Below are 27,079 nucleotides of genomic sequence, written 5' to 3' on the forward strand. Positions count from 1 at the left end.
GGACCCCACTGACCATAAGAGCTTACACTCTACAGGAGAGAGAGGACCCCATTGACCATAAGAGCTTACACTCTACAGGAGAGAGAGGACCACATTGACCATAAGAGCTTACACTCTAAAGGAGAGAGAGGACCACATTGACCATAAGAGCTTACACTCTACAGGAGAGAGAGGACCCCACTGACCATAAGAACTTACACTCTACAGGAGAGAGAGGACCCCACTGACCATAAGAGCTTACACTCTACAGGAGAGAGAGAGGACCCCACTGACCATAAGAGCTTACACTCTACAGGAGAGAGAGAGGACCCCACTGACCATAAGAGGTTACACTCTACAGGAGAGAGAGGACCCCACTGACCATAAGAGCTTACACTCTACAGGAGAGGACCCCATTGACCATAAGAGCTTACACTCTACAGGAGAGAGAGGACCCCACTGACCATAAGAGCTTACACTCTACAGGAGAGAGAGGACGCCACTGACCATAAGAGCTTACACTCCACAGGAGAGAGAGAGGACCCCACTGACCATAAGAGGTTACACTCTACAGGAGAGAGAGAGGACCCCACTGACCATAAGAGCTTACACTCTACAGGAGAGAGAGAGGACTCCACTGACCATAAGAGCTTACACTCTACAGGAGAGAGAGAGGACCCCACTGACCATAAGAGCTTACACTCTACAGGAGAGAGTGGACCCCACTGACGATAAGAGCTTACACTCTACAGGAGAGAGAGAGAGGTCCCCACTGACCATAAGAGCTTACACTCTACAGGAGAGACAGAGGACCCCACTGACCATAAGAGCTTACACTCCACAGGAGAGAGAGGACCCCACTGACCATAAGAGCTTACACTCTACAGGAGAGAGAGAGGACCCCACTGACCATAAGAGCTTACACTCTACAGGAGAGAGAGAGGACCTCACTGATCATAAGAGCTTACACTACAGTAGAGAGAGGACCCCGCTGACCATAAGAGCTTACACTCTACAGGAGAGAGAGGACCCGACTGACCATAAGAGGTTACACTCTACAGGAGAGAGTGGACCCCACTGACCATAAGAGCTTACACTCTACAGGAGAGAGAGAGAGGTCCCCACTGACCATAAGAGCTTACACTCTACAGGAGAGAGAGAGGACCCCACTGACCATAAGAGCTTACACTCTACAGGAGAGAGAGAGGACCTCACTGATCATAAGAGCTTACACTACAGGAGAGAGAGGACCCCGCTGACCATAAGAGCTTACACTCTACAGGAGAGAGAGGACCCCACTGACCATAGGAGCTTACACTCTACAGGAGAGAGAGGACGCCACTGACCATAAGAGCTTACACTCTACAGGAGAGAGAGAGAGGACCCCACTGACCATAAGAGCTTACACTCTACAGGAGAGAGAGAGGACCCCACTGACCATAAGAGCTTACACTCTACAGGAGAGAGAGGACCTCACTGATCATAAGAGCTTACACTACAGGAGAGAGAGGACCCCGCTGACCATAAGAGCTTACACTCTACAGGAGAGAGGACCCCACTGACCATAAGAGCTTACACTCTACAGGAGAGAGAGAGGACCCCACTGACCATAAGAGCTTACACTCCACAGGAGAGAGAGAGGACCCCACTGACCATAAGAGGTTACACTCTACAGGAGAGAGAGAGGACCCCACTGACCATAAGAGGTTACACTCTACAGGAGAGAGAGGACCACATTGACCATAAGAGGTTACACTCTACAGGAGAGAGAGAGGACCCCACTGACCATAAGAGCTTACACTCTACAGGAGAGAGAGGACCACATTGACCATAAGTGCTTACACTCTACAGGAGAGAGAGGACCTCACTGATCATAAGAGCTTATACTACAGGAGAGAGAGGACCCCGCTGACCATAAGAGCTTACACTCTACAGGAGAGAGAGGACCCCACTGACCATAAGAGCTTACACTCTACAGGAGAGAGAGGACCCCACTGACCATAAGAGCTTACACTCTACAGGAGAGAGAGGACGCCACTGACCATAAGAGCTTACACTCTACAGGAGAGAGAGAGAGGACCCCACTGACCATAAGAGCTTACACTCTACAGGAGAGAGAGAGGACCCCACTGACCATAAGAGCTTACACTCTACAGGAGAGAGAGGACCCCACTGACCATAAGAGCTTACACTCTACAGGAGAGAGAGAACCCCACTGACCATAAGAGCTTACACTCTACAGGAGAGAGGACCCCACTGACCATAAGAGCTTACACTCTACAGGAGAGAGAGAGGACCCCACTGACCATAAGAGCTTACACTCTACAGGAGAGAGAGGACCCCACTGACCATAAGAGCTTACACTCTACAGGAGAGAGAGGACCTCACTGATCATAAGAGCTTACACTACAGGAGAGAGAGGACCTCGCTGACCATAAGAGCTTACACTCTACAGGAGAGAGGACCCCACTGACCATAAGAGCTTACACTCTACAGGAGAGAGAGAGGACCCCACTGACCATAAGAGCTTACACTCCACAGGAGAGAGAGAGGACCCCACTGACCATAAGAGGTTACACTCTACAGGAGAGAGAGAGGACCCCACTGACCATAAGAGCTTACACTCTACAGGAGAGAGAGGACCACATTGACCATAAGAGGTTACACTCTACAGGAGAGAGAGAGGACCCCACTGACCATAAGAGCTTACACTCTACAGGAGAGAGAGGACCACATTGACCATAAGTGCTTACACTCTACAGGAGAGAGAGGACCTCACTGATCATAAGAGCTTATACTACAGGAGAGAGAGGACCCCGCTGACCATAAGAGCTTACACTCTACAGGAGAGAGAGGACCCCACTGACCATAAGAGCTTACACTCTACAGGAGAGAGAGAGGACCCCACTGACCATAAGAGCTTACACTCTACAGGAGAGAGAGGACCCCATTGACCATAAGAGCTTACACTCTACAGGAGAGAGAGGACCACATTGACCATAAGAGCTTACACTCTAAAGGAGAGGACCACATTGACCATAAGAGCTTACACTCTACAGGAGAGAGAGGACCCCACTGACCATAAGAACTTACACTCTACAGGAGAGAGAGGACCCCACTGACCATAAGAGCTTACACTCTACAGGAGAGAGAGGACCACATTGACCATAAGTGCTTACACTCTACAGGAGAGAGAGGACCTCACTGATCATAAGAGCTTATACTACAGGAGAGAGAGGACCCCGCTGACCATAAGAGCTTACACTCTACAGGAGAGAGAGGACCCCACTGACCATAAGAGCTTACACTCTACAGGAGAGAGAGGACCCCACTGACCATAAGAGCTTACACTCTACAGGAGAGAGAGGACGCCACTGACCATAAGAGCTTACACTCTACAGGAGAGAGAGAGAGGACCCCACTGACCATAAGAGCTTACACTCTACAGGAGAGAGAGAGGACCCCACTGACCATAAGAGCTTACACTCTACAGGAGAGAGAGGACCCCACTGACCATAAGAGCTTACACTCTACAGGAGAGAGAGAACCCCACTGACCATAAGAGCTTACACTCTACAGGAGAGAGGACCCCACTGACCATAAGAGCTTACACTCTACAGGAGAGAGAGAGGACCCCACTGACCATAAGAGCTTACACTCTACAGGAGAGAGAGGACCCCACTGACCATAAGAGCTTACACTCTACAGGAGAGAGAGGACCTCACTGATCATAAGAGCTTACACTACAGGAGAGAGAGGACCTCGCTGACCATAAGAGCTTACACTCTACAGGAGAGAGGACCCCACTGACCATAAGAGCTTACACTCTACAGGAGAGAGAGAGGACCCCACTGACCATAAGAGCTTACACTCCACAGGAGAGAGAGAGGACCCCACTGACCATAAGAGGTTACACTCTACAGGAGAGAGAGAGGACCCCACTGACCATAAGAGCTTACACTCTACAGGAGAGAGAGGACCACATTGACCATAAGAGGTTACACTCTACAGGAGAGAGAGGACCCCACTGACCATAAGAGCTTACACTCTAAAGGAGAGGACCACATTGACCATAAGAGCTTACACTCTACAGGAGAGAGAGGACCCCACTGACCATAAGAACTTACACTCTACAGGAGAGAGAGGACCCCACTGACCATAAGAGCTTACACTCTACAGGAGAGAGAGAGGACCCCACTGACCATAAGAGCTTACACTCTACAGGAGAGAGAGAGGACCCCACTGACCATAAGAGGTTACACTCTACAGGAGAGAGAGGACCCCACTGACCATAAGAGCTTACACTCTACAGGAGAGAGAGGACCCCATTGACCATAAGAGCTTACACTCTACAGGAGAGAGAGGACCCCACTGACCATAAGAGCTTACACTCTACAGGAGAGAGAGGACCCCATTGACCATAAGAGCTTACACTCGACAGGAGAGAGAGGACCCCACTGACCATAAGAGCTTACACTCGACAGGAGAGAGAACCCCACTGACCATAAGAGCTTACACTCTACAGGAGAGAGAGGACCACATTGACCATAAGAGCTTACACTCTACAGGAGAGAGAGGACCCCACTGACCATTAGAGCTTACACTCTACAGGAGAGAGAGGACCCCATTGATCATAAGAGCTTACACTCTACAGTAGAGAAAGAGAGGACCCCACTGACCATAAGAGCTTATGTAGCACCCTGAGGATTCGGCTGCTACAGGGGTATTGCACCTCAACCCAGAGGTGTGATATTCCACTCCCGGGTAAGGATGGAGTGTGGAACTGAGCTCAGTTAGCTGCATGCACTACACACATCCCATTTCCGGGGAACAGACCGATGGTACTCCCACTAGAGAAATGTGCAGGTACGACAGTGTCTGTTCCTGGCTGGAGTGGGAGGGGGGTGGAACATCCCAGTAGTGTAGGGGCAGATGGGGGAGCAGCCTGGGTAAAGCTAGGAGCTCATTGGGTGCTGGTCACCTGAGCTCACACATAGAGGGAGTATATAAGGTGGGCACCATCTTAGATCAGGGTCAGTCTGTGAGACGTCAGTCAGTTGTCAGTCAGCCAGTCAGACAGTCTGTCTGAGAGCCTGAGAAGCAGAGCAGAGGAGAAGGAAGAGAGACCCAGAGGCGCAGAGGGGACCCCAAGATCCCAAAATAAGGACAAAAGGGTGAAGGGTCGGCAAAAGGGTACCGGATCCCAAGCTGGCAGAGGCTACAGCACACCTTAGCCAGAGACCGGAGGTCGTGGGCAGGATCTGCCACGACCACCCACTAAATCCACCCGGAAGGCAGACCAAGAATAGGGTCAGGGAGCCCAGAGGAGGTTTGACCAACAAGAGGCCCGAGGGAGCCGGACTTAGGTGGATCCCTGGTGGGAACGGCCAGAAGAAGGGAGAGTCAGAAAGGAGCTCAGGACCACACTCCGGAGTTGCCTGGGAGTTGACCGAGTCCAGGACCTGGTGGACGCAGCACGGCTCGGGTGGTCACTGCTGTACACAGTGACCCGAGCAACACCAGTAAGTAAAACCCTGGAACTGCATTTTATGTCTCTGAGTCTCTTTGCTGCACCTTCACAGCCACCATCCTCCACGGCTGACCCCCTGAGGCTATACCCCTCCCGTTGGGGGTTATACTACCAAAGCTGCACACATACCAACAGCCTCAGCGGACCCTGCTGCAGCGGCGGCCTTTTGACCGCAAATCAACGGGTGGCGTAGTCGACACAAAGAACTAATAACATCTGTAGGACTGCCACACTCTGAGCTTGACACCCTGGGCACGGACCGGGTCACAGCCACTCGGAGACTACAACCCCCATCTGATCCGGCTCCGGGTATCCCTAACAACATGGCCCAGGGGGCGCGTCAACTTTGGCGTAGTCGGCAGGATAACGTGCCCGCAACAACCGGGTACTGCGTGCCTGAAGAAAAGTTCACCGTTACCTCAAAAAGAAGTCTCCCGCCGGTTCCGGAGGGTCCCCGCCAACGGACCCCATCACAGGTCGTTTCCCGCCGGTTGTCCGCCATTTGCAGCTTTTTCCCGCCATCCATGGAGTTTCCCGCCACTGGGAGACGATTCCCGCCATTTCCAAAGATTTCCCGCCTTGAAAGAGCGGACGCCATTATGGGCGTGCCAGAGGGTGGCAAAAGGCCACCTCCCATCGTGGGCCAGGTCAAGGAATGGCGCCAAAAGCGGAAACCGCCCCCACCAACAGAGACTGTGATGCTGGAGATGTCCATCAGCGTGAGAGAACTGCCCCTGGAACTGACAATCACAAAGTTGCCCCGGGACCACCCTCAATGTGGGCGGAGACAGAACAAGAGAGCAAAGATGGGTGTCGCCTGGAGCAGTCTGGAGAGAGCGCACCCGGAGACAAGACGTCTGGAAGAGAGTCCAGAGAGAGCCTACCCGGAGATGGAGGGAGAGTCAGGCAGCACCGACCCAGTGGTCAGGAGCCTGTTGCAGGTCGCCACTCCAGAAGGCCTGCTGGAGATCCTAGCACAGCTCCCCCGAGACCGGGAGTGTGCACAGACCGCGCTGGAGGGCCTCGCACGGAGGATGGCCCGGGTGCAGCGGGAGACGTTGGCGGAGTGGAGCCGAGAGATGGCCCAGCAGACCGGAACCCGTCAGCGGAGCACGCCGCCCGAGACGAGGAGACAGACCGCCTCTGAGGATGGCGCAGGAGGAATGAAGGCAGGAGACGGCGCCGAGGAGGGAGCTGAACGGACGGAGGCAGGTAAAGGGGACGTCTCTACCCCGAGCCGGGAAACCGCGCGCCTGCCCCAGCTCCCCGTCGCAGAGCCCGAAATTCCCCCTGCCGTGCCCGTCGCTGCATCGTCACCGCCGCAGACTAGGCCTCAACCGGAAGCCGCGGCCGCGACCCCTGTGACGTCACACGCCTCGACCTCGAGCGTGGCCAAGCAGGAAATACCACCGGCCTGGTCGCAAGGCCTAGTACCCCCAGGCGCCGCTATTCCAACAGCGCCCCCACCGGCCTGGCCGCAGGGCCGAGTAACCACGGGCGCCGCCGTTCTTACGGTGCCCTTTTCCTTTAGCGTGCCCCAAGCCTGGTCGCAAGGCCTGGTCAACCCGGGCGCCGCTACCACCACCGCGCCCATAGCACCTAAAGTACCGCACCTGGGTGAGGACCTGTTCGCCCAGCATACGTGCCCGGATGGGCAGCCCTTCATATGGCCACCGGAGTTTCACCATCCCCGACTCCGGAAAGAGAGACCCCTAGATGAACCCCTGATTCCGGTTCCGAAGCCCGCAAGGAGGACCTCGCCCCCGCTGGAGGAGGCACAGTTCGAGTGGGACCCCACTGGAGAAGACCTCATGGGGTTCACTCAGGAGACTCGGGCGGCCGCAGCGGAGCGTGCAGAGTGCTGCCGGCAGCAGCTCGAGGTCTTCGAGAGGGAGCGGAGAGAGAGGCGCGTCCGGGAACAGCAAGCGCAGATAAGGAGCGCGGAGCAGAAGAGCCGGACCAGGAGGAATCCCCGTGCAGCTCATGGTCCCCCTTCCACCGGGACTGTGATAAAATTCAACATGCAGCATGGGTGGGGCTTCATTAGAGACCATCATACCCCCGGCGACGTCTTTGTGACCCGCAGAGACGTAGAAAGCCATCTGCCGGAGGGACACAGAGGTCGTGACCTGTATGTAGGGGACGAGGTCACCTTCACCCGGCACAAGTGTGCCAAAGGACCCTACGCCCTCCATGTGCATCGCCTGACGGAGGAGGAGCTGCGGTGTGAGGAGGAGCAAGAGGACCCGGACGGGTCTGAAACTGAAACCAACCAACAAGAAAGAGCAGGAGGACGCCGTCGTTGAAGTACGGTAGAGAGAGACTGTACATAGTTACCCGTCAGGGTATAAGAACTGTTCTAGTTAAAATATAGTCCCCGTTGGGACCAGCAGATTGAACTGAAACCCGTGTGTCCCTATTCCCACTGACCGAGGACTGAGAGCGGTCATTCCTCCCTAATACCTGGCCGAGGACTGAGAGCGGCCATATTTCCCTTGTATATAGTTGCGCTTCCTAAAGCGCCCCCTACCGGTTTTATAGGGAACTGTTTTATTCCAAGAGAGACTGTCGCACTTTACCCAGTCACAAGTTGCACCGTGACCGGAGGAACCAGAAACAAGAATGTTATTTATATGAAAAGTTTATTGCTGATATATATATATGATGTTTTCTATGTTTATGTTTAACCACTTCGCACCAGAGCCTGTTTTTGCCTTCGTGACCAGGCCAATTTTTTCAATTCTGACCACTGTCACTTTATGAGGTAATTTCTCTGGAACGCTTCAACGGATCCCCCTGATTCTGAGAATGTTTTTTCGTGACATATTGTACTTCAGGATAGTGGTAAAATTTCTTCGATATCACTTGCGTTTATTTGTGAAAAAATCGGAAATTTGGCGAAAATTTAGAAAATGTTGCAATTTTCAAACTTTGAATTTTCATGCCCTTAAATCAGAGAGATATGTCACACAAAATAGTTAATAAATAACATTTCCCACATGCCTACTTTACATCAGCACAATTTTGGAACCAAAATTTTTTTTTGTTAGGGAGCTATAAGGGTTAAAAGTTGACCAGCGATTTCTCATTTTTCAAACAAAATTTACAAAAACATTTTTTTAGGGACCACATCATATTTGAAGTCACTTTGAGGGGTCTTTATGACAGAAAATACCCAAAAGTGACACCATTCTAAAAACTGCACCCCTCAAGGTGCTCAAAACCACATTCAAGAACTTTATTAACCCTTCAGGTGCTTCACAGGAATTTTTGGAATGTGGAAGAAAAAAATTAACATTTAACTTTTTTCACAAAAATGTTACTTTAGACCCAATTTTTTTTATTTTCACAGGGGTAACAGGAAAAAATGGACCCCAAAATTTTTTGTGCAATTTCTCATGAGCACGCCGATAGCCCATATGTGGAGGCAAACCACTGTTTGGGCGCACGGCAGGGCTCGGAAGGGAAGGAGCGCCATTTGACTTTTTGAATGTAAAATTTGTTTGAATAATTAGGGGACGCCATGTTGCATTTGGGGAGCCCCTGATGTGCCTAAACAGTGGAAACCCCCACAAGTGACACCATTTTGGAAACTAGACCCCTTAGGGAACTTATCTAGATGTGTGGTGAGCACCTTGAACCCCCAGGTGCTTCACAGAAGTTTATAATATTGAGCTGTAAACATAAAATTTTCACATTTTTCCCACAAAAACGTTTTTCATCCCTTAATTTTGCATTATCATAAGGGTAATAGGATAAATTGCACCATGAAGTTTGTTGTGCAATTTCTCCTGAACACGCTGATACCCCATATGTGGAGGCAAACCACTGTTTGGGCACGGCAGGGTCCGGAAGGGAAGGAGCGCCATTTGACTTTTTGAATGTAAAATTTGTTTGAATAATTAGGGGACGCCATGTTGCATTTGGGGAGCCCCTGATGTGCCTAAACAGTGGAAACCCCCCACAAGTGACACCATTTTGGAAACTAGACCCCTTAGGGAACTTATCTAGATGTGTGGTGAGCACCTTGCACCTCCAGGTGCTTCACAGAAGTTTATAATATTGAGCCATAAAAATACAATTTTCACATTTTTCCCACAAAAAATGTTTTTCATTCCCTAATTTTGCATTATCATAAGGGTAACAGGATAAATTGCACCATGAAATTTGTTGTGCAATTTCTCCTGAGTATGCCGATACCCCATATGTGGGGGAAAACCACTGCTTTGGTGTACGGCAGGGTTCGGAAGAGAAAGGAGCGCTATGTTGGCTGGGATAGGCAGCAGACACCGTGTCACATTTGAAGAGTCGCTGACATGCCGAAACAGCAGAAACCCCCACAAGTGACCCCATTTTGTAAACTACACCTCTCAAGGAATTCATCTAGGGAAGTAGTGAGTATTTTTTAATTTTAAAATTGATACCATTGGGCAGTGAAGAAAACATAATTATATTTTTACCACAAAAAAATGTTTTACCCTCAGATTTTACATTTTCACACAGGGCAATGGGTAAAAATGGAGCCGAAATGTGTCACACAATTTCTTCTAAAAGTGTCAATACCCCATATGTGGCTGTATCGTACCGCTTAGCCATAAGACGAGATCTGGGGGGGACGGAGCGCTATTTGACAATTGGAGAACAAATTATTGTAGAATAGGCATTTGGATTTGGGAGCACAAAATTTTCTGAATTTCTTTTGGGGGGCAAGGGCCATTTCGCTTTTCCAGAGCCTTTCTGCTACCAGTAACTTGGAAGTCCCTTATATTTTTAACAGATGACGGACCTGAGTGGGGACTAGCTTTTTTTGAGGACTGAGTTGAAGCTTTTATTGGGAACATTTTACGTAACATTTATCCGGCGCTCTATGCTGAGCACTTACATCGGGGTTTCCATCTAAATTTCCAAGTGATGTAATTCAGATGAAACCCCTGCGGGATCCATTCACTATAATGAGGCAGCAGAGTTACTCTGGACTCCGTCTGGCCTCTGTTTAGCGGTGTCCTTTTTTTCAGAAGTGCACAAAACTGTGGCCAACCGCACTTTTATGCACGCCTAAAACAAATGACACCGTGGGATCACAGGCCAGACGGCATCCACAGTGGCCTATATCTGCCTCATTACAGGGAATCTTCCATCATGGGTTCCGTCTGAATCACGTATTTCAGAGATTTACACGGAAACTCTGGCGTAAGTGCTCAGCGCAGAGAGCAGGATAAATGTGAGCAGAGCCTTACTGCGATCTTTGGGAGACATAATAAACAAATCAGTAGCAGGTGAAGAATTGGTTTTATTTATTTTTTACGCCGGTCCCCGTGTAGTATAAGTGATGTGATTACTTTATTCTTCGGGTCGGTGCGATTACAGAGATACCAGATTGATATCGGGTTTTTATGACTGACAGCTGTCACACACTAAAAGACGCTTTTTTTTGCAAAATCTAGTTTTTGCATCACCATATTTTGAGAGCTATAATTTTTCCATATTTCGGCCGACAGAGTCATGTAACGGCTTGTTTTTTGCGGGACGAGTTGACCTTTTTATTGGTACCATTTTTGGGTACGTGACATTTTTTGATCGCTTTCTATTCCGTTTTTTGGAAGGTAAAATTAACAAAAACAAACAATTCAGGAATTGTTTTTTGAGGTTTTTTTTTAGGCCGTTCTGCGTGTGGTAAAAGTGATCAGGCAGCGTTATTCTTCGGGTCAGTACGCTTACAGCGATACTACACTTACTGTATTTTTTTTTATGTTTTGGCGCTTTTACACAATAAAACAATTTTATAGAAAAAAATATTTTTTTTGCATTGCTTTATTCTGAGCGCTATAACTTTTTTATTTTTCGGCTGATGGAGCTGTATGGCAGCTTTTTTTTTGCGGAACAAGATGACGTTTTCAGTGGTACCATTTTTATTTCCATTTTGCTTTTTGATCGCATTTTTTTCCTCTTTTTGTTTGGCGATATGAGGAAAAAGTATAGTTTTTTGCTCCGTTTTTTATTTATTTTTATTACGGTGTGCACAGAAGGAGTTAATTAGTGTAACAGTTTTATAGCTCAGGTTGTTTCGGACGCGGCGATACCAAATATGTGTACTTTTTTTATTTTTGCATAAATATACGGATTTATCGGTTTAATATTTTATTTATTTATTTTAATTTATTTAGTATTTTTTTTTTTAACAGTTTTAAAACATTTTTTTTTACTTTTTTTTTACATTTTTACTTAGTCCCTGTATGGGACAATAATTTTTATTTTTCTGATCGCTGATCTCATGTAATGTAATAGACATATATTACATTATATGAGATCTTCACACAGTCAGTGTGTCCTGCCAGGCTTCAGCTGCAGGCTGACGCTGGCAGGACACCATATATGGCAGAGCTGGAGGCGGTCATGTGACCTCCAGCTGCCATAGCAACCCAAGGTCCTTGAAGGTATCAGGGGTCTTCGGAGAGGTAAGTATACCACCCCCTCTCCTCCTGCTGTCTTCTATATGCTGCGATCACTATACATCGCGGCATATAGAAGACAGCAAAGGGTTAACATCACTGGGACCTGATCCAATCAGGTTCCGATGATGTTCCCTGTCAGAGCTATCGCTCTGCACCGCTCTCGCAGGACCCTGGGGGTTCTGAGCGCTGCGAGACCACCCACCGTTTTTAAACGTCCGCGCTGCACAGACCCCAGGCAGCGCGGACGTTTATGTACAGTGGGCGGTCGGGAAGCGGTTAAAAAAAAAAAAAAAAAAATTGTATGTTTTGGATGTTTATATTTTACAGCCCGAGGACGTGCTGTGATTTACCAGGGGGGAATGTAGCACCCTGAGGATTCGGCTGCTACAGGGGTATTGCACCTCAACCCAGAGGTGTGATATTCCACTCCCGGGTAAGGATGGAGTGTGGAACTGAGCTCAGTTAGCTGCATACACTACACACATCCCATTTCCGGGGAACAGACCGATGGTACTCCCACTAGAGAAATGTGCAGGTACGACAGTGTCTGTTCCTGGCTGGAGTGGGACGGGGGTGGAACATCCCAGTAGTGTAGGGGCAGATAGGGGGAGCAGCCTGTGTAAAGCTAGGAGCTCATTGGGTGCTGGTCACCTGAGCTAACACAGAGGGAGTATATAAGGTGGGCACCATCTTAGATCAGGGTCAGTCTGTGAGACGTCAGTCAGTTGTCAGTCAGCCAGTCAGACAGTCTGTCTGAGAGCCTGAGAAGCAGAGCAGAGGAGAAGGAAGAGAGACCCAGAGGCGCAGAGGGGACCCCAAGATCCCAAAATAAGGACAAAAGGGTGAAGGGTCGGCAAAAGGGTACCGGATCCCAAGCTGGCAGAGGCTACAGCACACCTTAGCCAGAGACCGGAGGTCGTGGGCAGGATCTGCCACGACCACCCACTAAATCCACCCGGAAGGCAGACCAAGAATAGGGTCAGGGAGCCCAGAGGAGGCTTGACCAACAAGAGGCCCGAGGGAGCCGGACTTAGGTGGATCCCTGGTGGGAACGGCCAGAAGAAGGGAGAGTCAGAAAGGAGCTCAGGACCACACTCCGGAGTTGCCTGGGAGTTGACCGAGTCCAGGACCTGGTGGACGCAGCACGGCTCGGGTGGTCACTGCTGTACACAGTGACCCGAGCAACACCAGTAAGTAAAACCCTGGAACTGCATTTTATGCCTCTGAGTCTCTTTGCTGCACCTTCACAACCACCATCCTCCACGGCTGACCCCCTGAGGCTATACCCCTCCCGTTGGGGGTTATACTACCAAAGCTGCACACATACCAACAGCCTCAGCGGACCCTGCTGCAGCGGCGGCCTTTTGACCGCAAATCAACGGGTGGCGTAGTCGACACAAAGAACTAATAACATCTGTAGGACTGCCACACTCTGAGCTTGACACCCTGGGCACGGACCGGGTCACAGCCACTCGGAGACTACAACCCCCATCTGATCCGGCTCCGGGTATCCCTAACAACATGGCCCAGGGGGCGCGTCACTTACACTCTACAGGAGAGAGAGAGGACCCCACTGACCATAAGAGCTTACACTCTATAGGAGAGAGAGAGTACCCCACTGACCATAAGAGCTTACACTCTACAGGAGAGAGAGGACCCCACTGACAATAAGAGCTTACACTCGACAGGAGAGAGAGGACCCTACTGACCATAAGATCTTACACTCTACACGAGAGAGAACCCCACTGACCATAAGAGCTTACACTCTACAGGAGAGAGAGAGGACCCCACTGACCATAAGAGCTTACACTCTACAGGAGAGAGAGAGGACCCCACTGACCATAAGAGCTTACACTCTACAGGAGAGAGAGAGGACCCCACTGACCATAAGAGCTTACACTCTACAGGAGAGAGAGAGGACCCCACTGACCATAAGAGGTTACACTCTACAGGAGAGAGAGGACCCCACTGACCATAAGAGCTTACACTCTACAGGAGAGACAGGACCCCACTGACCATAAGAGATTACACACTACAGGAGAGAGAGAACCCCACTGACAATAAGAGCTTACACTCTACAGGAGAGATAGGACCCCACTGACCATAAGAGCTTACACTCTACAGGAGAGAGAGAGAGGACCCCACTGACCATAAGAGCTTACACTCTACAGGAGAGAGAGGACCCCACTGACCATAAGAGCTTACACTCTACAGGAGAGAGAGAGGACCCCACTGACCATAAGAGGTTACACTCTACAGGAGAGAGAGAGGACCCCACTGACCATAAGAGCTTACACACTACAGGAGAGAGAGGACCCCACTGACCATAAGAGCTTACACTCTACAGGAGAGAGAGGACCCCACTGACCATAAGAGCTTACACTCTACAGGAGACAGTGAGAAGACCCCACTGATCATAAGAGCTTACACTCTACAGGAGAGAGAGGACCCCACTGACCATAAGAGCTTACACTCTACAGGAGAGAGAGACGATCCCACTGACCATAAGAGATTACACTCTACAGGAGAGAGAGAGGACCTCACTGATCATAAGAGCTTACACACTACAGGAGAGAGAGGACCCCACTGACCATAAGAGCTTACACTCTACAGGAGAGAGGACGCCACTGACCATAAGAGCTTACACTCTACAGGAGAGAGAGAGAGAGAGGACCCCACTGATCATAAGAGCTTACACTCTACAGGAGAGAGAGGACCCCACTGACCATAAGAGCTTACACTCTACAGGAGAGAGAGACGATCCCACTGACCATAAGAGATTACACTCTACAGGAGAGAGAGAGGACCTCACTGATCATAAGAGATGAAACTCTACAGGAGAGAGAGAGGACCCCACTGACCATAAGAGCTTACACTCTACAGGAGAGAGAGACAATCCCACTGACCATAAGAGATTACACTCTATCAAAGGATCCAAGTTGCCAATGCACAAATATTCTTCTGCTTATCAGGAGACTCAATCATCGAAATCTGCATCATATATGTTACAGAATTGCAGGAAGCCTATCAGCATCTCAACTGGACAGATAAAGAAGTTTTTATTACAAAGGAAAACTAATTTTGGTGAAGAAGTGAAAGTATTTAATTGGAAGCTTGTTAATTATCCAAGAGGATTAAACATTACAGCCTGCTGCTAAACAATTTCCATCTCTAGTTAGGCCTTTGCCTAGCACGCAGTTATTAATTATCTTACAGGGATGGTAATTGGCCTCTGAATAGCCGCTATTGTAGATTCCACAAAACTTTAATGATTTGAATCTTTTTAATGACTTGTTACATTAGTAGTTTGAAGATAAGGAGGTTTGTGGCAAATGCAAGTTCTATTCACAGCGCTGAAAATCTAGTAAAAGCCTCAGATCAGATAGGTTGTGATTATTTAGAGCTTGACATGTTCTGGGCTGCGCTTTCCAGAATGAACATGATATTCTTTTATCAAATGTTAAACATTTACTCATAAACTTAAAGAGTAACCGCCTATTTTATAACTCAATAGTACACACAAGTATAAGCTAGTCTGTAATATATCTTACCTTCTTTCTTCTCCTGGACGGATCTTTCACTCTCAAATCATCGGTAAAATCTGCATTCAGTGGAGAAGTTACCAAGATGCAATTGAGGAGAAGCAAGAGACATTTCTGCTACAAGTCCTCACAATTAGGCTGTGTGCACACACGGTGCGTTTTTGGAAATGGGCCAAAAACCGCTAGGGAATCCTTGTGCCAGCTAATGTAATGACAATCCTGAAGTGCTGTGCACATGATCAGCAATTTACATGTCAGGATTTGCATTGCGTTTAAATCTGCAGCATGTCAATTCTTTGTGCGTTTTTCACCCATTGACTTCAACTTTGTCAGTCAAATCCGCAGCAAAAAAGCAGGTATAAAAATATTTGCTGCGGATTTTTGCGGCATATTTGACTGACTCAATTGAAGTCAATGGGTCAAAAACACTGCCAAAACGCACAAAGAATTGACCGTGGGTCACAGGTGTCGGGAGACTGCTCCTCCCATCAGCCTAGCGAGAGCAGGCGCTGCTGATGGGAGCTGTCATCAGCTGGCATCTGTGCTTGCAGTGTAAAAAAAAAAAAAAGTTAAAATAAATGAATGTTAAAATAAAAAACACATTATACTCACCTATCCGCCGTAATCCCGAGTGTCCCACGGTAATCCGATCACCCAGCAGCACTCTATACACTGAGAGGAGCGTGACCGCTCCCGGCAGTGCATAGCGCTGAGCTGCCGGGAGAGAGGTCACCGGAGTTCAATCAGCTGATGAGCTCCAGTGACCTCACTTACTGCACCGATGCTGTGTGACAAAATTCTCATGCAGTTGTGGTGCCGTAAGGTCACTGGAGTTCATCAAGCTGATATAACTCCGGTGACGTCTCTCCTGGCAGCTCAGCGCTATACACTGACATAGGAATGATTACACTCCTGTGTCAGTGTATAGCCTGCTGTCCTCTAGAACAGTCACATCAGTGATTGCTGATGTGACTGCTCTAGAAGTGACCCAGATCTTCGTGGGACACTCTGGATTATGTCATCAGGACAGGTGAGGAATATGGTTGTTTTTTATTTAATTTTTTTTACAGCTGACAATGGCTTCAGCGGATCAGGTGTTAGGTGAGTATTTTTGATGTTTTTTATTTTCAGTTTTTTTACAAGGGACATTGGCTTCAGGGGATTAGTTGTTAGGTGACTATACTGAGTTTTTTATTTTTAAATAAATGATTAAAACCGTGTGGACTTTTATTTCAAATAAAGGATTTTTTCAGGCCATGTGTTTATTTCAAAACCTTTACTATGGGGTTGGTAATGGGGGTGTCTTATAGATGCCCTCCATTACTAACCTGGGCTTCGTGTCAGCTGCCAATAGAAGGCTGACATGAACCCCAACCCTATGACACCAATTGCCACCACACAAGGGCAAGTGGGAAGAGTGAGGCTAAGTGCCAGATTTGCCGCATCTTATGGATGCCCCATTTCTGGGGCCACTGAGGGCTGATATTATTAGCCTCGGAGGGGGCCAATATCAATGGTCTCTTTCCTGGCTATAAGTATCAGCTCACAGCTGTCTGTTTAGCTTTTGCTGGTTAGATTTTATAGGGGGACCCTATGTCAATTTTTTTCTGGGGCCCGCTGTGATCTAGACAGTAAAGGCTAAGGAAACAACTGTGGGTTATTATTAATAGCCATGAAACATATTGGCCTAATGGCCCCTTCCCTGGCTAGCAATATCAGCCCCCAGTAGTCAGCTTTCCCTCTGCTGGTTATGAAAATAACGCGGGAGCCCACGCCATTTTTTTAATTAAATTTTTCATTTTATTTAATTTATAAGAAATACCATGCCCACTGCGCTTGTTTTTGATGCTGCGTAAACTGACTCGCAGCATGTCAATTTCTGTAGCCGAGACGCTAGTCTCAGCTGCAGATTTTGACCAATTGAAATTTCAAAACATGCGGTGGATCTGCATGTACCGACAAAACAAGTGCAGAAATAGAACGCAGTGCTGCTGGTTTCTGATTGTGGGGATGTACCCTAAAGGCTAACCAAACAGCAGTGCGCTGTTATTAATAGCCAGGGAACATGTTGGCCTAATGGCCCCTTCCTAGGCTAAAGATAGCAGCCCTCAGTGGCCCCAGAAAGGGTACTTGATATTTGTATGGGAATTACGGCTAATGGGATTAGGTTTTTGCTGCCAAGAGATGCAGAAACCTTGCAGAAATTTCTGCAATCAAATACTCAACGTGCACACATAGTCTTACAAGTTCTACATAGAACTTTACGAGCACTAACTGTCATTTCTCAGTAATGGGAAAATCTGTATTCACTGAAGACAGATTTTGCTTGTGAATTTTGAGAATGAATGATCAGTTCAGAAAGAGAAAGAAGCTGATTTCTCTAATAACATATATTACAAAGTGTTTTATTTTACATGTATTATTGACTACAAAGTTTCTTATTTTACATTATTGACTTATGAAAAGAAAAGTAAAAAGATACGTACGTATACGGCTCCCATACAAGTACTAAGGTCTGTATAAAGACTGAGAATTGAAACTTCCATCTTGAACACCAACTACTTTGCCCACTGACATCTGCCTCCATGCTCCCAGAACCTTACACATAAAGGTGCTGCCAACCATCGCTGCCAATCATCCACCCCAAACTTTTTCAGAATTGTAAGCACATTTCCAACTAATATATAGTATATTGTGCACTGGAAGATATTCGATAACTAACAATCCAATAGAGTATGCTGGGACATCTGTAGATTTACAGGCATTAGATGATTAACTTTCCTTGTGCAAAAAAATAATAATCTGTAAAAAAAAAAAAATTCATATGACCCTGTGATTATTCACAATTCCCAGCAGACAGACCTGAGGGGTTAATATAGTGGGGAACTGAAACTGCTTGTGTATAAACAGGAGTACCCCCGACCAGAAATGAAGCACTCGAGAAGATAACCAAACCCAATGTAAAAAGGACCCAATCTCTGCTTTACCCCAAAAACATAAATCATCTGTAGAAAGCCCGATCCCTGATTCCCTTTAATTTGATCAACACATGAGAAATACATGTCACAAATACATCTCTGGGATTAGTTTCTTAAATAAAACTTTAAAAAAATTCTTATGTTTTTTTCTCTATTTGTAGCTTTCTGAGTTACATTTCAATGGTAACCTCTTTTTTTCCTCAAAAATGGAGAATACATGAAATAGAGCAATAAAATAAATCATGACATGATCCAAAAAGGACAAAGCCCCGGTAGAAATTACTCATCTCTAGCAGGTCAATGAAACTTAGCTACATTAAAATGGTTATTTTATGGGATAATTAATTAAAATGCCAATCCTAGTTTGCCATAAATAGTTTTGATTATTCAATATGCCTGTATAATTTAATCTATTTCTGGCAAATTAGGATTGTCATTTTAATTCATTACAGTATAAAATAACTATTTTAATGTAGTACAATACAAACTAAGTTTTATTGATCTACTAGAGAGGGGTCACTTCTAGAGGGGCTTTGCCCTTTAAGCCTTCCTGGGTTAGACCACATACCCTTCCCAGGCCATTCTTCTCCATTTGTGGTTATTTAAAATGATATTAAATCATGGCATGAGCGCAACGGCTCGATGGCAGACCTGTGCCCGGCTTGTGGAGGAGATAGAGGGTAGTAGACGTGCTGATATGTATAGGAGAGCACAAGGGGAGGAGAAGAGGAGGGAACCTCCGGCTCAGGTGAATGCCGGCCAGGAATTGCATTATACCTGGGGAGCGCATTACTATGGGGCGTGTTGTAAACGGACTTGTATTATTCAGGGAGCGTGCCGGACCAGAAAAGCGAGAATTGTAGTATTAGCGGTGCATGCGCTGTCTACCGGCGTGCCAGTTTTAGTAGACATTTGGTATTTTCTTATGCGCCAAATATAATTACACAGCAAACCAGATTTGGCCTGCGAGCCAGAATTGGCATGTATAATGCAGCCTGAGGAGTGCAGGAGATTATAGGCCTCAGGAAGGGGCTGAGCCAGATCAGAGGTCCCCAGAAGCTCCTCCAGCATAAAACATGGTATTCTGTTCCAAGGGGGGCATTTAGTTGGTACAGTTTTAGCATCCTCAACCTCCCCTATAAAATCATATTGGGGGGAAACCGTTTTTAGCATTCCTGCGGTCTAAAAAAAAAAAACCTTTAGGTGATTGGGCAGATATGCAGCACCACGTGCTTTATCAGGCATCTGCAGACTTTATCCGTTCTTTACTCTTGTTCTTTTCAGTTTGTTGCATTTACTAATTTTACAGCAGATATTTCTTCCTATCTGTAACAATCATATTTCTTACAGATATGTCATTTTATTCCTGGTCCGGAATCAGAGTTATTTGGCAGGTTGTTTTCTCCGGACTCTTGCTGGATGATTGAGTGCATTTTTCCAGTTAGCTGCGGAGTGAGGTCTTAGCATCTCATTAAAAATTCTCCTAATTACTTACAAGGCGGCAGAGAGGTGTTACTTGGTTGAGTGCAAGCTTAGAGGCCAAGGTGTTTTATTGCAGTGATCTGACAATTAGAGGGATGGTGCTAAGTCATTCAGGTCTATAATACAGTAAGTGGTTAGGACTGCAGTAATGGAGGAAGCCCCTCCATCCCCAGCTTGTAGCACACTCTTCCTGTGGATAAATATTTACACACATTATCTCACTGTGTATTACACCCAGAGCTCCCCATCCACAGGCAGCAATATCTTATCAGGACTTATCATTGTCAGGCTTTCTTAAGAAGGTTATTAGGGTTAACCCTTGGTTTCCTGAGACCACCCACCTGGCACCCGCAGCAGTTTGGTTCTGGTGTGGCTCTAGCACACTGCGTGTGGCTACTTTGTGGGGAGTTTTCTATTATATCGTGCTTCCTTCTTAGAATAAACATCACTTCCTGAGACAGACAAGGATACATTTTGGGCTTGATCATGTTATCTAATAGTTTCTCTGTCCTATAGACAGTGGTGCGCACGCATCTGGGGTCTTTAGAGAACTGCTGTACTAATGATGATTGTTATTTCATTATTTAGTGACGGTGATCATAGACTCCCAGGAAATCATGTATACAGCCACCACAGCCATTACAACACAGGTACAGCTGCTGGGGAAGTATGAGGAGCTGCAACCAAACTGCCTGAAGTCAATAAAAGCGAAGTAGTAAGAAATAGTAAAGTAGTAAAGAATTTTCTTTGTAAATCGTAATTTCACAAACTTTTATATGTTGAGTGCTCCGACTACAACAGTCAGTAGAGATGTGAGTGCAGAAGAAACTTCCTCAGGTACAATGTAACAGACCTGACTGCCTGCAGCATGTCCCCGCCACAAGACATCCCCATCATTTGTCATCATAAAAAGGTGAGGGACAGGCTGAATCAATTAATATGTCTGAGAGCACAAAACGAGGCATATTACTCATTGAAATTAACCACCGAGCCAAATACCAGATGTAATTGAATTTTGTTAAATACACATATTTGTGATATCTGCTGTAATTGAGTTAGAATTTTCCAGGCTTCCACTTAACGTCCAGCGTTCGTCTCCTGCAGCAGTTACATGTAGAGATGAATTCAATCAGTCCGATGTGGGGTGCACAGATGGTTGGGAGTCAGACATTGCTGGGCGGCATCTGGAACGTGATTCCACACGTGATATCCCCGGACAGGGACATGGTCACCACTTCTCAGGGACGATTTCACTGATACTGTGACTGTGTGTCACAGCGATGATATGGCCAGTGTTAGGAGAATACATTGAGAGAGTCTTCCATACTGTACAGTACCAGCTTTAGATATGGTCTATGTCGTCGATATACCTGCCGTGCGTCGTCGATATACCTGCCGTGCGTCGTCGATATACCTGCCGCGCGTCGTCGATATACCTGCCGTGCCCCATGTTGTGCTCTTTCCAGTGTTACTGGAGCCTGATCTCCGTCAGTCTGACAGTTGTGAGATTACTTGTGATATAACAGAAGTCACCATAGAGGAAATGACTCAAGACAGAAGAAGAAATCTGTCAAATTTACTCATGTCCCTCCCAGGCAGTTCCAGCCAAGCACAATATAATGCAGCCCAGTATATCCCACTGCTTCCTGCATTCAGCAGAACTCATCTGCTTCACACTTTATTGCATAGCATCTACTTTTAACCCCTTCACAAACATCATTACTCCCATGCTCACTAGAAGGGACTTTGTGTCGGTTGAGAATGGCTTTCTGTGATGGGACTCCTCCCCGGGCTTTCCATCTTACGGTACATTTTTGGTCTTGGAACGCACAGAAGGAACATTTTACCTGGAAGAGTTTTATAGGAACAGAACTGGCTGTATATTTTTGGTCTGGAAAACTTTATGTTGCATTCAAGGTTATGAGGCAGCAAATGAATTGTAATATCAAGAAGAAAGTAACGAAAGTGAGAAGCGAGCAAGTTGTGAATCCCGGATTATATGGTAGGACTTTCCTACCGCCCATGTTAGGGGTCCCAGCAGGCCTTATATCTGCCACTAAAAGCCCCCCGTAGGCATTTATTAGTGCCCTCATTCTTCAGGTCTCCACATGACAACTAAAATGTGAAAAGAAAACAGCATTCGGCTTCTACATTTTTTGGCTTTGAGGACAAGATTTTTTTTATTTCATGTTCAAAAAAATCTTGTCCTCACATTTATTAATTAGTAATTTTTTTATTCACCAAATTTGTATGTTTCACATATGAAATTCACGTACATGGTCACAAACATATGTATGTATTTCTAGATTTATTACATGTATTACTTGCAAAATGCCAGCGGCTTTACTCGCGGAAAATGATATCTTAAATTGTTGGTTACGCTTGCTACGATTCAATTTTCAGTTTCACCCTGCGATTGACATCTTTAGTGTTTAAAGATTTTTTTTTCCAACTCTTCTTTTTTTTTGTTAGTTTGATGTTAACAGTTGTTTATTTTTACAAATTTGTCGTAACACTGAGGCGAACAACAATTCAGTTTTGAACACATTTTTATTAAATATTAAAGTTTACTCTCCTTCCACAAAACACATAAAAAACCCATCAGTGTAACCCATCAGTAGTTAACGGACAAATGAGTAACATTGACTTACAGATATACAGCTGTCTATTGTAGTGCTTTTTGGTAAATGTTTTTCTTTTTACCTTCAGGTGCATATATGAAAAGATTTTTGGGGTTACCCACCCTAGAGCAAGCAACGTAGAGTTGACTATGTAAAAAACACGGGCTCTCCAAATTAATGCTGACAAACGTTTCCAAACTCAAGTCAGTCTGCTTAAGTCTTTGCATAAGTAAGCGGTCATTTGACGACATTCATCCTTTGTTCATATGTTTCAGCTTCCCTTGCTTCAGCCTACCTCATCCGATTCTCCTGAAGACGACGTTCTCGTTCATATGTTTCAGCTTCCCTTGATTCAGCCTGTTTTATCTGTTTCTCCTGAAGACGCCGTTCAAGTTGTTCGGATGTTTCAGCTTCCCTTGATTCAGCTTGTCTCATCCGTTTCTCCTGAAGACAACTTTCCCATTGTTCAAATGTTGCAGCTGCCTTTGATTCAGCCTGTCTCATCTTTTTCTCCTGAAGACGTTCCCATTGGTCAGATGTTTCAGCTTTCTTTGATTCAGCCTGTCTCATCCGTTTCTCCTGAAGATGTTCCCATTGTTCAGATGTTTCAGCTTCCCTTGAGTCAGCCTGTCTCATCCGTTTCTCCTGAAGACGTTCCCGTTGTTCAGATGTTTCAGCTTCCCTTGAGTCAGCCTGTCTCATCCGTTTCTCCTGAAGACGTTCCCGTTGTTCAGATGTTTCAGCTTCCCTTGAGTCAGCCTGTCTCATCCGTTTCTCCTGAAGACGTTCTCGTTGTTCAGATGTTTCAGCTTCCCTTGAGTCAGCCTGTCTCATCCGTTTCTCCTGAAGACGTTCCCGTTGTTCAGATGTTTCAGCTTTCTTTGATTCAGCCTGTCTCATCCGTTTCTCCTGAAGATGTTCCCATTGTTCAGATGTTTCAGCTTCCCTTGAGTCAGCCTGTCTCATCCGTTTCTCCTGAAGACGTTCCCGTTGTTCAGATGTTTCAGCTTCCCTTGAGTCAGCCTGTCTCATCCGTTTCTCCTGAAGACGTTCCCGTTGTTCAGATGTTTCAGCTTCCCTTGAGTCAGCCTGTCTCATCCGTTTCTCCTGAAGACGTTCCCGTTGTTCAGATGTTTCAGCTTCCCTTGAGTCAGCCTGTCTCATCCGTTTCTCCTGAAGACGTTCCCGTTGTTCAGATGTTACAGCTGCCTTTGATTCAGCCTGTCTTATCCATTTCTCCTGAAGACGTTCCCGTTGTTCAGATGTTTCAGCTGCCTTTGATTCAGCCTGTCTTATCCATTTCTCCTGAAGACGTTCCCGTTGTTCAGATGTTTCAGCTGCCTTTGATTCAGCCTGTCTTATCCATTTCTCCTGAAGACGTTCCCGTTGTTCAGATGTTTCAGCTGCTTTTGATTCAGCCTGTCTTATCCATTTCTCCTGAAGACGTTCACGTTGTTCAGATGTTTCAGCTTCCCTTGATTCAGCCTGTCTCATCCATTTCTCCTGAAGACGTTCCCGTTGTTCAGATGTTTCAGCTTCCCTTGATTTGGCCTGTCTCATCCATTTCTCCTGAAGACGTTCCCGTTGTTCAGATGTTTCAGCTTCCCTTGATTCAGCCTGTCTTATCCATTTCTCCTGAAGACGTTCCCGTTGTTCAGATGTTTCAGCTGCCTTTGATTCAGCCTGTCTTATCCATTTCTCCTGAAGACGTTCCCGTTGTTCAGATGTTTCAGCTGCTTTTGATTCAGCCTGTCTTATCCATTTCTCCTGAAGACGTTCACGTTGTTCAGATGTTTCAGCTTCCCTTGATTCAGCCTGTCTCATCCATTTCTCCTGAAGACGTTCCCGTTGTTCAGATGTTTCAGCTTCCCTTGATTCGGCCTGTCTCATCCATTTCTCCTGAAGACGTTCCCGTTGTTCAGATGTTTCAGCTTCCCTTGATTTGGCCTGTCTCATCCATTTCTCCTGAAGACGTTCCCGTTGTTCAGATGTTTCAGCTTCCCTTGATTCGGCCTGTCTCATCCATTTCTCCTGAAGACGTTCCCGTTGTTCAGATGTTTCAGCTTCCCTTGATTCGGCCTGTCTCATCCATTTCTCCTGAAGACGTTCCCGTTGTTCAGATGTTTCAGCTTCCCTTGATTCGGCCTGTCTCATCCATTTCTCCTGAAGACGTTCCCGTTGTTCAGATGTTTCAGCTTCCCTTGATTCGGCCTGTCTCATCCATTTCTCCTGAAGACGTTCCCGTTGTTCAGATGTTTCAGCTTCCCTTGATTCGGCCTGTCTCATCCATTTCTCCTGAAGACGTTCCCGTTGTTCAGATGTTTCAGCTTCCCTTGATTCGGCCTGTCTCATCCATTTCTCCTGAAGACGTTCCCGTTGTTCAGATGTTTCAGCTTCCCTTGATTCGGCCTGTCTCATCCATTTCTCCTGAAGACGTTCCCGTTGTTCAGATGTTTCAGCTTCCCTTGATTCAGCCTGTCTCATCCATTTCTCCTGAAGACGTTCCCGTTGTTCAGATGTTTCAGCTTCCCTTGATTCGGCCTGTCTCATCCATTTCTCCTGAAGACGTTCCCGTTGTTCAGATGTTTCAGCTTCCCTTGATTCGGCCTGTCTCATCCATTTCTCCTGAAGACGTTCCCGTTGTTCAGATGTTTCAGCTTCCCTTGATTCAACCTGTCTTATCCGTTTACTTTCAAGCCAGGACTCGCGTTGTTCACTTTTCTCAGCTGTTTCAGAAATTTTTCTTTCTTAGCTTTTGGATTAACTTGCTTAATAGGTGGTCACTTTTTGGGCAGCATTTTAAAAAAAAAATCAGTCCTTAGTATTATGACCCTTAGTAATCACCTCACACTGATCAGAGCTCTAATCGGTGAATCTATATATATCTAAAGTAGAAAATAAGTGTCTTGAAGGATCTCAAATTTCAGTTACGAAAACTGCCTCACAGTCAGACTGTTCTAGTTGTCCACAGCAACCAATCAGAGCTCAGCTTTCACGTTACATCAGCATCTTCAATATTGAAAGCTGCACTCTGGTTACTAAAGGCAACCAGAACGCTCTTGCTGTGAGGCAACTCTCATAAATGAGGCCCCAGTTACTTCTGCAACAGCCGTTGCTATTATTACAGACTTTAGAGGGACTTATCAGGTTGCCCCACCTTAGCGACTATATGGTTGCTGCCTCTTTAAGAGCGACTCTTTGGGCGCTGTCGCTTTAATTCTTTAAGACTTTTTGGGCAAAAACTGTGGTTTTGCACTCAGCACACAGACACTCATTTTCTCCTTTATTTCTATAGAGCCTAAATTTGGGGGCCAAATCTTGTGGAGGAAGGGGGGGGGGGATTTTGAGTTTTAATGTTCGCAGTATTTTTACTCTGGAGATGAGCTGTGCAAAATGTCACTCAAATTGGGTGTAAAATGTGGTTTTGTATTCAATGGGCTACCATACACAGATCTTCTGTTATATATATTGGGCAGCAGTTATGAAACATTGCTTGTACAATTGTTGAACAATCTCCGTATATCCATATCATATGCATTTTCTGATTTTCCATTTGGTTCTTTTAGGGTTACCCCAGACCTGCTTCATTAAATACCACGCAGCATGGGCACTGAGCGCATGAACCGTTCCGATCTGCGGGCCTCGCCGCTCCCCTTGACTACATCTGAGCCCGGACCGGATTTAGTCACGTGACCGGGAGCTCGTTCCGGCCCATTGGGTGATGCGGGTTCGGACTTAAGATTGACTCCATGAGTTGCACGCAATCCAGGTCTATATTATACCTGGCACATGTTTATTGGTCTGGGCTACTATATATTATGTCTCCAGCAGATCTGATGCCACTCCCCTGACGAAGGCGAACGCCAAAACATGCGTAGGGACCTGGCGCCATTCCAGCAGGAGGAGATGAATACAGGTGTGTGCATGGATTTGCCCCTTTAAAACATATTTACCTACCTGTCTTTGTACCTTGCACCCCTATATTACACTTCTGGTCTGTTGGACATTTGTTCTATCAGCTATTTACTGTAATGTACTTCTGCTGCTATACTTATTATATCTACCCTCTTTTGCTCACTGTGCCTTTTTTTTTTTAATTTCTCGTCTACATTGTGACTTAATAAAGATTGATATTTCATTATGCCCCTTTTTTGGCTATATTTTGTGTAAATAGCCTTATACTGTACCTCATATAGCCACATCATATAATATTTTGCTTGGTGGTGCCATGATTCATTTTTTGATGTATTAATTTCTTATATTATTCGCAGTGATTTTGGCTGACAATTGGCTTCATTTACCAATACCCTGGAACCGCTGCTGGGCGGAACATGCGAGTGATACACGTTATCAGTGATGTACATGAGGTGCAATAAAGTGTTGTGTCTCCCGCACCCCTGACATCGCAGCATCTCACCTGAGGCTGTTCATAGTCTTATTCTGGGGGTCCTGCAATGGCTGGTGGTAAAGAACTCCCTGATACCAGCGTGACCCT

General features: G+C 46.5%; 1 protein-coding gene across 1 annotated transcript in view; it reads right to left on the bottom strand.

Annotated features, from left to right (window-relative positions):
* Positions 1-27,079, bottom strand: part of BANP (BTG3 associated nuclear protein) — a 433,716-nt gene that overhangs the window by 58,508 nt on the left and 348,129 nt on the right. The window lies entirely within an intron of this gene.

This window comes from Phyllobates terribilis, unplaced genomic scaffold (genome assembly GCF_046119375.1).
Source record: "Phyllobates terribilis strain yellow unplaced genomic scaffold, ASM4611937v1 Scaffold_14__1_contigs__length_39327217, whole genome shotgun sequence".
In the NCBI taxonomy this organism is placed as follows: Eukaryota; Metazoa; Chordata; class Amphibia; order Anura; family Dendrobatidae; genus Phyllobates; species Phyllobates terribilis.